The 14,024-nt window shown below is 37.8% G+C and overlaps 3 pseudogenes across 3 annotated transcripts; 2 read left to right on the forward strand and 1 right to left on the reverse strand.

The window, feature by feature from the left end:
• Nucleotides 1-1,404: 1,404 nt before the first annotated feature.
• Nucleotides 1,405-2,866, reverse strand: AT4G07706 (annotated as a pseudogene; the record flags this gene model as incomplete). Its single annotated transcript has 1 exon — nucleotides 1,405-2,866.
• Nucleotides 2,867-4,509: 1,643 nt separating this feature from the next.
• Nucleotides 4,510-6,402, forward strand: AT4G07713 (annotated as a pseudogene; the record flags this gene model as incomplete). Its single annotated transcript has 1 exon — nucleotides 4,510-6,402.
• Nucleotides 6,403-9,489: 3,087 nt separating this feature from the next.
• Nucleotides 9,490-13,539, forward strand: AT4G07720 (annotated as a pseudogene). Its single transcript has one exon.
• Nucleotides 13,540-14,024: the final 485 nt, after the last annotated feature.

Raw genomic sequence — 14,024 nt, forward strand, 5'->3', positions numbered from 1 at the left:
TTCAGGTCTTTACATGTTTGGGATGCATTTGGAGATTATGGAGCATTCTGGAGCAACACAGACAACTTAAGCTTCAGAAGCTATTCGGAGACGGAAATTGACGTAGGTGTCGATCGACACAACCCCTGGTATTGAGCAAAACCAATACCTGACGGTAATTCAATTGCGCAACTTATTCGTGTTTTGAAGATTTCCAAATTCGGCCCAGAACTTTCCCTGATTTCCACAGAAGGCCCAGACGTTTTTAGGATTTATGTATTGATTTTTATGGTAATTGTTTAGACCTAACTCTTATTATCTCTTTTATTCTTGGGAGCAAAACCCTGTGGAGACTCCCTTTAGAGAAGATTCTTCTAAACTCTTTTCTCTTCTTAATTTAATTATTGATTTCTTATTCAATCATGGTTTGTTCTTCTATGATCATGCTTGAGTAGTTCTCTTGTTGGGTTTAGGGATTCTCATTAGGGATTTGGATGAATTAGTAGATCGAATACACTGTTAGGATAATATACTTAGAATTCTTCATCTTAGATTGTTCTTAATGCTAGTTTTAGAGTAACTAACTAGAACTTGATTTTAGATTATTAGGTATGCCCACCATAGGTATCTATTACTCGAACTATCTTAGATGAGCCTAGTATTTAGATGCGTGCTAGCGTCCATTATTTATGTGAACTTATGAAACCTGATTATAATGCTTGCTTAGTTCTAGGGATTTACAAGAGAGTTGGGATCAATACTATTAAGCATAGTGAGCTTCGCAGAACACCACCGGTTACTCTATATTAGTGATTTGTGTTCTAGAATGGTTTGATAATAACCCTAATTTACTGCAAGATCTACTATTCATATATTTCCTGAGAATTTCCTTAAACCCGACATCTTAATCATCTGAATCTAAAACCAACTTTTAACTTTTTTCTTGTCTTTTACTTTTATAATATTTTCTGTTTAGCTTTATTCAAAACAGTTAGTCTATTGTGTGATCCAAGAACTTTGTGGAATTCGATCCCTAAGTGCTATAACAACCTCTTTATTTGAGAGAGTAGTCATTAGGATAATTTGACTCTAATCATAGAGAAACAAAATGATAGATGAAATCAAATACGGAATCTGAATAACTTTGGAAAAAACTCGAATTACAGGTTGCAGAAGCAAAATGGCGCAGCCACAGTAAAAACAAAGAATAAAACTGAAGTAAAAACTCAATGTTGACTAGATGTCCTAGGAGAAAACCCTCAGACACCTATTTATACAAAACGAAATAAAATGATAGTAGATAGGTCGGGAACCCAATCGACCGGCCTATAGACTGATAATGGGCCGAGATGGGCTTCGCGATTAGATGAAGCTCTGGACCGCTTCCAAACACTTCTTCTACTCCTCTTCTCTTCCTTGTGTTCAGCTTGTCTGGTTGAGTGCAGATTCGAGTAAACTCTGAAGATGTGGTCGAGTGCTTGGTCGAGTGATGGTGTTGGGTGGTGACAGCTTTACTCAACCAGGGGGTTGAGTACGGTGGCCGAGTGAACGGCCAAGTGGTGGTCAGTTGGTATGACGAAGTGTTACTCGACCAAATGGTCGAGTGGTGTCATCAAGTGGCCTGGAGTGTGGTTACTCGACCAGGGGGTCGAATGATTGGTAAGAATGGCTCCAATGTTACTCGACCAGGGGGTCGAGTGTGCTGCTGGAGTTACTCAACCAGGTGGTCGAGTAACTCTTCTGGTTCCGGCTTGCTTCATCCAATTTGCTTGCCAACAGCTCCAAATCACCTAAAACATCTCAGAAATGCAATATGTATGCAAACCTATCCTAATCATGCAAAGTATGCAAGAATGTTGAGGAATGATATAAAACAGTGATGAATGATATGAAACTAAACTCAAATCGATGATGAATGAACACTGAAATCATGCAAATTGTAGACATTTCAAAAGTAACCATATCTGGGAGCTCTCATGTCACCTCATCACGCTAAACAGTTCTGAAACACAAACAAGTCATTATAGAAAACTTTGACTGAATTTGATAGAAACTATATGGTATGCAAATAATAATACAAAATTACCATCTCTTCTCTTCTCCGGACATATGGCATTGACCCACATATGTGCTTTGCTATCCCTAAGCCACCACGATCGCTCTTCTTATTTTTGGAGTTGGTTTTGCTTCTCTTGATGCTTTTCTCGTTTTCCCATAAAGCAATAAGACCAATCCAAACAGAGTTCATCATCTTTTGGGACTTCCCCTTGTCAACACAATCCTCCGATAATTTATACTCTATTTTTATATTCATCATCCGTGTTGCAGCAGATAAATGAGAGTGACCCTCTTTACAACCATCATAAATCGGTTTCTTCGCTGCATCTAACATATCAAAATACTTTTTCGCTTCTAAGTTTGGTTCTTCAGTTCCACCTTTAGTCGTTTCGTGAAAAGCATCTGTTACCATCTATATTACACCGGCTTGAGCTCTAGTTATATTCTCTTCCTCTTCATTACTATTATTATCTCCAAGTTCCAACCCATGATTTTCATCATCTCCACTGTTTTGATCAGTACTACTATTTGCTAAAGTTTCAAAATCATTCACATGAGAAAACCATATGTATTATCCAGGCGTAAATCTTCTATATAAATGCTTCCAAATAGTATCTACTGAGAGAAATTTCTCATTACCACAAGAAGAACAAGGACAATATATCTTACCACACTCCAATAGAATCTCTTGATTTGCAGCAAAACACATAAAATCAACAAGAAATTCTTTATATTCGTTTGTTAATTATTCGGTACCTTCATCTATATAATTATACATCCACTTACGATTTTTGTTTTTTGTTCTTGTCATTGACAACAATTTTCAATTTTTTCAGAAGTAAAGTTTCACAGAAAAAAAAAAGAGAAAAGGGGAAGACTATGAATCTTATATAACCTAGATTTGTCTCCCTCTTTTTTTTTTGGTTTTTTCGTTTCTTTTTTTCGATTTTCGTTTTTTTTTCCACTTTTCCAACAAATATTTTGTCATCAACTTGTTAGAAATAATTTCCCACAAACAAATTTGTTTCTAACAAATATTTTGTTAATAATTTCCAATAACTTAAAATGTTAATTTGCAACGATATCATAGTTGTTGGCAAATTACAAAAATTTTCCTACGACATTTATGATAAATTTACCATAACTAACATTAATTGGAAATTTGCATTAAATAAAATATTTGATGCAATTTTATAGTGATATATCCCTATTTTTACCTGTTTTAGCTATGATTTAAGTATTAGTTTTAGAGTTTATTTGTTATTTCCAGAGTCTTTTCTAGTTCTTTTCAGGTCTTTACATGTTTGAGATTCATTTGGAGATAATGGAGCATTCTGAAGGAAAAAAGAGAACTTATGTTGCAGAAGAAATCTGAAGACTAAAAATCGCGTGGTAGACATAATTTTTTGATAGATATATCAAATATAGTTATGTACATAGATAGACTTATTGAATAGACATATTTGTAGTTATGGTAAAGATACACTAATCTGGTATAGTTAGACTTTACGATAGAGTTGTTGGGTATAGTTACATTATGTGATGGTAGAGTTAGTGTCGTGACAGATTTAATGGATAGAGATGATGTATTTGATATAGTTAAACTATATGTGGTGATAGAGATTCTTGACAGAGTTAGTTTGTTGAAAGAGTTATTAGTAATGGTAGTAGATTTAAGCGAGTATGACAGATATATCTGTTAGAGTTATCTCTAGTTACGATAGAGATATTCGGACTGACAGGCTTAAGGTACTTAAATGTATGAGACAGTGGTGATAGACATATTTACTTGACAGTAGAGTTAAAGTCAAATTTCATGTGACGAAAGACATATTGTTGCTATGTGATGGTAGAGTTATACTGTATTTAATTACTAGAATAGCACTCAAATTTCTGACTTATGAATGGTGTGGTAATAGAATTACGAATTTAATGATTTTTTAGACATGTCATTTTTCTAGGTTAAGCATATGTTCTAAGAATGGAAGATACTATTTTTATTCTTATCCGAATAAGAGGATCTTTTGTGGATCAGGCAAGTAGAGGTCGTAAACTGCAGAAAACAATTGAATCATCTGCTCTATTTGGCGATGGAAGAGATAATATTAGTGTGTGGAAAGTGGAATTTCAACAACATGCGGTGGGTATTTAGTGTTGATGAACGAGGCAGATGTAGGGTTCTAAGTTCGAATCAAATTAAAGGGTATGAAGATCTTGTTGAAATGGTATATGAGGATTTCAGTTTGGATAGTAGGGATTGTAAGGTTAGTCTGAGTTATAAAATTTGTATATCGATGCTTATTCCCGACGATACACCTCCGGTAATAGATTGTAACGGAAGATAATTTGAAGGTTTTCTCCGTCATTGTAAAACGGGAAGCACACAACTATGTGTTACGGTACAAGCTACAAGTTGTTTGGTTGGCGAACAAGAAGTTGAAATTGTCGATCAGGGTTGTCGGATAACTGAGGATGTTCTTGGGTTTAGTCGGCGGAAAATCCACAAAAACTCTGATGAATCGAGGATAAAGAAAGCGGAGCCAATTATAGATGAGGAGTATGTCGATATGAAGGGAGCTTCGATAGAGGAGGGGGATGGTAATCAAGATATGGATGAAGACGAGGATGTTAATGCAGAGGAGGATTCAAATGAAGAGAAGGATGAAGACGAGATGTACTGATTTGATTGTTTCGATGATGCTGATGGAGCGAGTGACAGGGATGAGGAGTCAAGTGTATACGCAACGTATTTGAAAGATAAAAACCAGTCTGGATTTGATAATGGATTTGGTGACAATATGTTTGAACTATTCAAAAGTACATCAGGAGGACAACATGTTTATAGTAGAAAAAATGAGTTTGTGAACCTTGATTTCGGCTATGTATTAGATTTAGAAGTTGGTCAAATATTTGATTCAAAAGATGATTTGGAGTATAGACTGAAGATACTGAGTGTATTTCAGAAGTTTGACTTCAATGTTGGTCGATCACTTCCGGAATTATATAGTGTCAAGTGGTGGGTGCCTGGTTGTAAATAGAGAGTTCGAGCGACACCCACAAGGGTTGGTTCATGTTTTAAAATTTGGGTCTATATATCAGACCATACGTGCTCTGTGAAATTCGGGTCTATAATTCGGGTCTAAATTCGGATTCCCATTTATGAGAAAACTAATTGTGGTGGACGGGATATTTTTGAAAGGGAAATACTTAGGTACGCTATTATTAGCAACAACCCAAGACGGAAATTTCAATATATTTCCTTTAGCATTTGCTATTGTTGACACTGAGAACGATGCGTCGTGGGAGTGGTTGTTTAGACAACTAAGCTGTGTGATTCCGGATGATGATGGGCTAGCGATAATATCTGATAGGCATAAATCTATAGGGAAAGCTATAAGAAATGTGTATCCTCTAGATAGCCGTGGTATTTGCACATACCACTTACATAAGAATATTTTGCTTAGATTCAAGGGGAGTGAATCATTTGGGTTATTGAAGAAGGCAGCTACAGCTTTTCAACTGTCAGACTTTACTGTTTTGTTTCAGCAGATCCATGAACTAAATCTAGAGCTACATAGCTTTTTGGTACGAACTGATTTAAGTATGTGGACTAGGCTACACTTTCCGGGCGATAGATACAACTTCACAACAAGCAACAATGCTGAGACAATAAACAAAGTTCTTAGGCCCTACAGATACTATCCTATTGTTGCATTGCTTGATGAAGTGAGGATGATGCTAACCCGTTGGTTTGCCACTAAGCATAAACAAGCATGTGGAATGACAACAACTCTGACCACTGGTGTTGAAAAACTATTACGGGTTCAAATTCTATTTAAACTCTCCATAATAGATAACTTTACTACTTATGTTATTGAATGACTCTCCTTTATATGTGGTCAGAGCCGCGTGTTAAGAGCTAGTGTTCTAAAAGTGCAAGAGATAGATCCTCATCAATACGAAGTGAAAAGCTTTTCAACAATAAATGTTGTCAATCTATCCCAAAAGAAATGTACGTGTCGTATGTTTGACCTCGAGAACTTACCTTGCATTCATGCAATCGCTGCTGCAGAAAAGGCCAAAGTATCAAGGATCACAGATTGTCACACTTACTACCGTAAAGACTACCTTTGCAACGAATATGGCAATTCGGTAATGCCACCTGAATCATGCACTTTGGCCGACATCGTTTTGCAGAAAATATGCCACCCGCCTGACGTGAGGCCCCAACCTGGTAGGCGTAAAATAACAAGAGTGAAACCTACATTACAGGTTGCATTGGATAGAGAAAGACCAAGAAAATTGCATGCGTGTTCCCAATGTTGTAATGGTGGCCATAATCGAACAATATGGAAAAACTAATCTACTGTGTTAAAGGGTACAATCTAGTTATACAGTTTTTGGTAAAGCTTTTATAAAAAATCCTTTATATAAATACTATTTAGTTTTGAATCCCTACAAAAAAATATCTAAACAAAATATTTTAAAATACAAAACTTATAAATCATCAATCAACATTAAATACTTACATAAATACTTTCCTTTCTTAACATCCTATTTGTGAATAACTACAATTGAGTTATTGCATAAAATATCTTCCAGCGAATGTTTTTGTCCAAAAGTAAAAAATATTTATTTTTTAGTCGCTACAAAATCTATTCTAAGAAGATATTATCTTAAATTTATATCCTTAATTAAATTTTATCTTTATTGCACTATATTCAATTAATTGCTAATTTCTTAAACTCTCTTTACCTACATTAAATATAAATATATAAATTCTTCTTTCACTTTTATTTGTTCTTATTTCTAATTTATTTTGATTTTATATAAAAATACATATAGTTAATAAATGTTAGATTTTTTTCTGCATATGATGTAATTCAAATTTTAAAAAACTGACATACATTACTCAATCGATGAAGAAAATAAAATCTGTTTACAAGGTCCCACAATGCTTAAAAAACTTGGCAATGGTTCAAATTTATACTATAAAAAAGATCAAAATGATTCTTAATACGAATGAGTAGGAAGCTTGATTTATCAGGCATGCAAAATTAAGAATATTAACCGGTTAACTCCGGTATTTTTTTTTAAGGATTGAAACTTTAAAAAGTTTCAAAATATTATAAATACTTAACTTTTTAAAAGTTAAGCTTTATAAAACATTTTAAATAATTTAAAACGTTTATAAAAATTTAAATATTATAAATATTTGAACGTTATAAGAAGTTTAAATATTATAAAATTAAATGTTATAAATACTTTAAAAAGATGTTAATATGGGACGATATACCACATGTAAAATTTTAGATATAACAATCAAATGAAGTTTGGATCAAAATAATTTTTTTTTGAAGTTCTATTATTATAAATATTTGAAGTTTATAAAACTATGACAAAATGATGTTTAATTTCATAGAATAAGTTATATGGTAAGACGGATTTGGGTCGATATTAATACGGGATGATATTCTACAGGTTAAATCTTAGATATAACAATCAAAATACAACTATAACGTTTAGATCAATATTAAAATTTTTCTTGAAGTTTCAAATATTTATAGTATATTAATTTTATAAGAAAATAATAAAATGATGTTAATTTTCACGGGACATGGTTATATGGGACATGTTTGGATCAATATTATTATGGGATGGTATATTAGCTATGGGTGAAACCCAAGAATTCACAATCAAAATATAATTATACAATTGTAAACACTAAACAAAACAAATAATATTAACACAACAAATACAATTTAAAATTAAATATTATTTTTAGTTATAAATATTGTCACAAGGTGTATCATACATTGAAAAAACAATAGCCTATATATATAAATCATTTTAAAGACAAAAATCAATATTTTATTTAATAAAATTATAGACCCGTAATGTATCTCTTGAATATGTTATTTATATATAAATAATATTAATTAAAATAAAAAATTAACTTTTTAAAGAAAATATCAACCCGCGGTGTATCACGGGTCAATATCTAGTGGATATTAATTCTGTATTTTAAAACCAGCTGTTCAATGATATTCGCATATTTAGTTGACTTTAATTCTGTAAGACTCTATAATATCATACATTTCCAAGTATTTGAAGTTTAAGACTACATATAATGGAGCATAAGGAAGAGTATTTTCATACAATACATGGGTCTACGGCCCACTTAACTTATATTACACTCTAAATCAATCTTACTACGGCCCATTTAACTTAAATTACACTCTAAATCAAGCATACTACTACGACTGATTACTCTTATAGTACAATAAAAATAGGCTTCCTAGACTTATCATTCTTACAACTCTTACTCCTCTTACGACTATCAATACAGCATACAAAATCTAGTACCAAACGAGTAAGCAAAACAATGTTTGCACATAGAGCCGGCGGGAGGATGTTGTTGGTAGCATGGAGGCCTGATATCGAATTTAAAAGAAGTAACGAAAAAACGATACCCTAGAATTCCCTTTGAGCTTACTTGTTTTACCACTACATTCTCGACAATCACCGATGTTTCTAGATCGGGGACCAAGCTTAAAAAACGTTTTGTGATATGCATTCTTTTTCTGAAATGGCCACAGCCTATGAGGAGTATTCCATACGCAAAATGGGCAAACAATGAATGTACCACACATAAACGTAGCATATGAAGAGCTTCTTTTGAGGATGGACTATCTTGAGTCAATATCCTCAACGATTCTACTTACCTTGCTGTGGATGTCAGATTCACACACTCAAGTATTTATTTATTTAGTGAGAAGGATTATTCTTGAGGACAAATGTACTGGAAAATAGATTGATGATTATAGAGAAAACTATGAGTTTTGTAAGAAAATGTGTATAAGAAGTTTGCACAAAAATGCGTGTGTCTCTCTACATGGTCTTTGACCCACAATTTATACTCAATGAATACATTTAATTACCATTTATACACAATTATTCTATATTAAATGTGTCTGTTTCAGTCTTCAAATTAACTATTCGAACGTTCGAATTTGAATTGATTCCAAAATTTCTGGGCTTCGTCCTCTGGCCCACCCGACTCTCCAATCCGGGCAGTTCTGACATCGATGTCCAGTCCACCTCGCTGATCAATCACCTCACGTATACTTTTACTCAGAAAAGCCCATGGGCCTTTCCTCTTTTAGATCATTCCCTCTTACGTGGCGATCTTTGACCGGTCCCGAGCCCACGGTGCGGGATCCGACACCAACAATTAGCCCCCCAAGTCTTTCGAAGTGATACTCCAATTCGGAAGACTTTAATACCTCAATGGGCAAAGATTGCTCCAAATGACTCTCTGACTTCCCGCCAACATCACATTACTCATATGATTTTGGAATCACCCATAATTACTCTCGTGACATCTGTCACAGTTATGACCACATATCAATTATCTACTATTAAAGCGGGAAAAACTCTTCCACTTCCTCCATGACTCCCAAGGCTGTTTCGTCATCATCACTAGCTTGCGTAAGGTAAATTCACTTTACTTATCACTTTTTACGCTTCATCTTTTTTTTAGAACAAAGCCCCTTTCTTCTTCCTCTCTAAACTCTCTCTCCTCTGAACCCTCAGACTATCCATTTTTATGATGAATTCGGAAAGTGAAAGGCCTGAATCTCCGTCTTTCGAAGAAAGCGGATCTAATAACGACATTTGCACCCGACCGAATGATATCGCCGGTCCACATTATCAATCCACATGCACCCTTCAATCCCTCAATCGATTGGGAGAGCTCTGTCGGATTTCAACCGATATTATGAGGGATTCCCAGATGCCCAAACCCATAGAGTCGCCGAAAGACCACCGTCCCGGGTTCTTCTGCGTGTACGAGATCTACTTCAAGGGTTGCGGTTTGACCTTTCCTCTTCCCGGAGCCCTTGTTCGGTACTTAGCAGCCCTTGAAATTGCCTTGCCCCAACTAACCCCTAACCTCCTCCGGACTATTTTAGAGATTATTACAATCGCGGCAAAGGCCGGATATGTTATCGGGGTTCCCGAACTGAATGAACTTCTCAGCGTGAGGAGTTCTTCGAAGAAAGCCGAATACTTCTAGGCTTATCCGAACGCCAACAGGAACCTCATCTCGCATCTTCCTAACAAGGACGAGAACTGGCATCACCCGTGGTTCTTAATTAAAAAGACCCCTGCTTCAGTTGAAAATCTTTCCGACTTGCTCCCCTCGAAGCCCGGTAGACCTTAGGTCATGCATATGATTTTTATATATATATTGCCCTATCTGACAAACTTTTAATTTCCACTCGCAGCTTTCATCGCTCTAATTCTTCCGACTATTGAGTTCGTTAAATTCTTCAGGATCGTTATCGAGGGGGAAACTCTTTGGAATTCCTTCACCCTTGACCGGTTCATAGAGGCTAACCACAAGCTCAGGATGAGTCCCCCTGGACAACTTCTTCAACTTCCGTTGCCTCCTCCTTTACCTCATGGAACCTCTGCTCGAGCCATCGCCTCCCGACGCAAGACGTTGTCCAAATCGATCGTGGAGGCTTGTGAGGTGAACAAGTTGTTCTTTACGTTGGCTGTCGACAAGAAGGAGTACAGCAGAACCCTGCTAATCGACGATGGCAGTACCGAAGGGGCTAGATCTGCTGGTGCCTTCAGACCCACACCTCATCGTGAAGGTCATGGTGGCCGATCACCTCGCCGAGACCGATCACCTCGTCGTGATTCACCTCGGCCTTCTTCTCGGAATAGGTTGAGCAGCGAACCAATCGCGGATTTGTTTCGGAAGAAAAGGGAAAGACCATCCCGTTGCAGTTCTTCTCCTAAGAGGGATAAGACAAAAGCCCGAACCGATCGTTCTCCTCGATCATCTCCCCCACCTCGCTTGATGGGTCCCCCTCCTCTAGTCGTCATGTCCCCTTCCTCAAGATCTGGGGTTGAAAAGGCTGGCCGGAGTGCAAATCCTCGACAGGAAGATGTCGAGCCCCGAGATTCTAACCCTAAACCCAAGGCCACTCTGGTTCCTCAAACCAAATCACTCACTGGTTAGAAACTCTTGTTTATTCTTCGTATTCGCCACGTCGTTTGAATCCTTAGTAACGCGTCCTTCACCCCTTACTTTGACAGCGATGGAAACAGAGGGAAACGTCTATTGATGCTTCAAGACTAGGAAAGACACGATCTAGCCAACCTTTGACAGGTGGCGTCCTGCGATTCGCGAGCGATTCCTACTTCACGCTCATCACTCATCTCGGGTTAGTTCTTTTTATTTGCGATCTTTTAGCTCTACTCTTTCGCTTATACGCTAACTCACCTTTGTAACCCTTGGTTCAGGCAAACAGCGAACTCAATGACATGATTGAGTATTACGAAAGGTTGTTGCTTGACAGGGAACGACGTTATGGCCTGGAAAGATAAGTTTTCTTCTCTTGAGTCCGATCTCTACTCTTCCTCTGAAGTCAAGCAAAAACTGGAAGACCAATTGGACAATCTTTCTTCCGAACTCATGAAGTTGATTGCGAGTTGTAGGATCAGTATCAGAGGTATGACAAGATCCAGGAGGAACTCTCGAATGCTCGGGGCAGACTCTCAGAATTTGAATCCAATGTTTACGACTTGTCCAACCAGCTATCCAAATTGCAGGCCAAGTACAAAGCAATCGCCAAACTTCGAGATGTTGAGTTAGCGAGATCAGCATCAAAAGCCAGGAAAGAAGTAAAAGGTCGCGGGATGGAATTGATTCAAGGGGCGATCGTGTTCATCCAAACCGAGAAAACTAGGACGGAGCTGGAATCAGACATCAAGGAATATGAAATCAACCTCCTCCTTCTGGGCCAAACCCATGACGAAGATTTTTCCGAAGATCAAGAAAGGTCCGAATTGGAAGCAGTTCTAACAGAGAAACGAAATCGTCTGGCCGCTCTTCCCTCTTCATCATTCAACCCTCAATAGTTCAAAGAGTTCTTGACCGAGTCGCCTCCTTTGAGCGAGTCTGGTTTAGATTGGGCTGGTAAGTTTTAAAACCTCAAATTTCGATACCGAACAAGAATATTTTATACTTGCGTTTTCCTGATTCGAGATGATTGTCTCAGGTTCCAGTGATCCCGTGGAACCCGAGGTATCCATCATGCCGTTGGAAACTCCTACGCTGGTAGCCATCCCAACAGAAATTCCTCCACCCACGAACACTGAAACAGTGGTTATCGAGGATGATGATGGTTCGGACCCTAGAATTCCTACCGAACAGCCCGTTGCTAACAAATCGGATGAGACTGAGATGGCTGCCGTGGACCCGGTCAATCCTGAGCCAACCCAAACTGTCTATTTTCTGACAAACTTGAAGTTTATTTTTCAAACTATTTTCATCGCCTAAGTTGGCTTTCTATTTTCTGAACAAGTATTTTGCCTGAGGAGGCTTTTAAACCTTTAAAGATTATGGTCCCGAGAGGGCTTTTTGCTATTAAGTTGTGGGTTTGCAAAATCCACTTTTTGGAAATAGCTTCTGTTAACCATGTGGTCAAGTTATGAGATTCATAGGCTGATCAGACCTATCTCTTTAAATGTGAGTCTGAACTCGCTTTAACTCCGCGAATTCCCCAACTCGGGTTCAGTCAATTCGACTTATTTACTGGGCTTGGGCCTTAATTGTTTTTCTTTTATTTAATTAACCGTTTGTCTTTAATGCGACGGTTGCCATTTCCTTCCTCGGGAAATAGGAAAAGCCTCACGCCTTTAAGGCAATAATTGTCTTTTCCTCTATTTCCAAAAATGGTTTAAACCATTTGGACACGCCACAATTATTAATTTTGTGGTTTCAAGAAAAACCCTAACTCTCTATAAATAAGAGCACAAACTGTCATTTATGTCTCAAAAAATGATCTCAGAAATTTACTTGGTAAACACTTCAAGAAAGGAAAACGAAAGAGCCTCCACCGTATGTCCTCTTGACCCCGTTAGCCCACTGTTTCTGTCCGGCGATGGCTTTGAGCCCGCCAGCGTTCTCTTTCCTCACGCCGTCTTTCACTTCCCCGCGAAGGACAAGAAAGAGGTATACGATTTTATGGAAAAGGTAGGTCTTTTACCCTTTTCCTTACCGAAACGACTCCTTCTCATACTAAATGGTTCTTGTACTAGGTTGTCGACAAGCACCGCCGCCTATGCGATGAGAGGTAGCGGTTGGGCCTCAAGAGGCAAACGCTCGAGGCCCGAATTGCCCGTATCGAAAGGAAGGTGAGGGCCATGGAGAGCGATCCCTTCCAATGGAGGAACTTCGACTGTGTGGCGAAGATCCTGCACATGCTTCGGATGTACCTCTGTGCTCGAGGTCAAGTCCCCGGTGCCGTAAACGCTTTGGTCCAAGTGATCCCGTCTGACAGAAAAGAGGATGACGACGAGGAAGAGGACAACAACCCTTGGAAGCGTGTGAAGAATGAACCCAAAGTGGACATCAAGAACGAGGCATCCACCTCAAACCCAGAACCGGCGATGAAGGAGCATGTTCCCGAGCCCCTTCCCTAAATGTCCCCCGAATTCGAATATTTTCCCTTTTTTTTAATTTTTGTTTGGACTTACTTTTGGGCCCTGGCCCACTTTTACTTAAGGAAACTTTCTAATTTCCCTTGATTTTTTAAATATTCGTTTCCGAGATACTCTTTGAATGCAGGGCGATTAGGACGACGTGAATGCTTCCGCGAATCACTCCAGCCTTTAATGGAATCACATCTTTGAAAGTTACGAGTCCTTATAAATTGCATCTTTTATGTTTTCTTTATTCCTCATCTAACTTTTGTTTTTCCCTTTGTGCAGTTATGGCTTTTAACCTTCGATGCTCGGAGTCCATGCCAAACTTTTCCAAGGTCGGGATGATCGATGAGGATATTCTGAATGTGCCGGACAGAGGACGCTACCCACTTCGCAACTTTAGATCCCAAACCCGAGCTCCGTTTGCACTAATCAAGGATCTTTCAAGCAGAGATCAAGAAATTGCGATGGCCTTCATCAAA

The sequence above is a fragment of the Arabidopsis thaliana genome, chromosome 4, assembly GCF_000001735.4.
Source record: "Arabidopsis thaliana chromosome 4, partial sequence".
NCBI lineage: Eukaryota > Viridiplantae > Streptophyta > Magnoliopsida > Brassicales > Brassicaceae > Arabidopsis > Arabidopsis thaliana.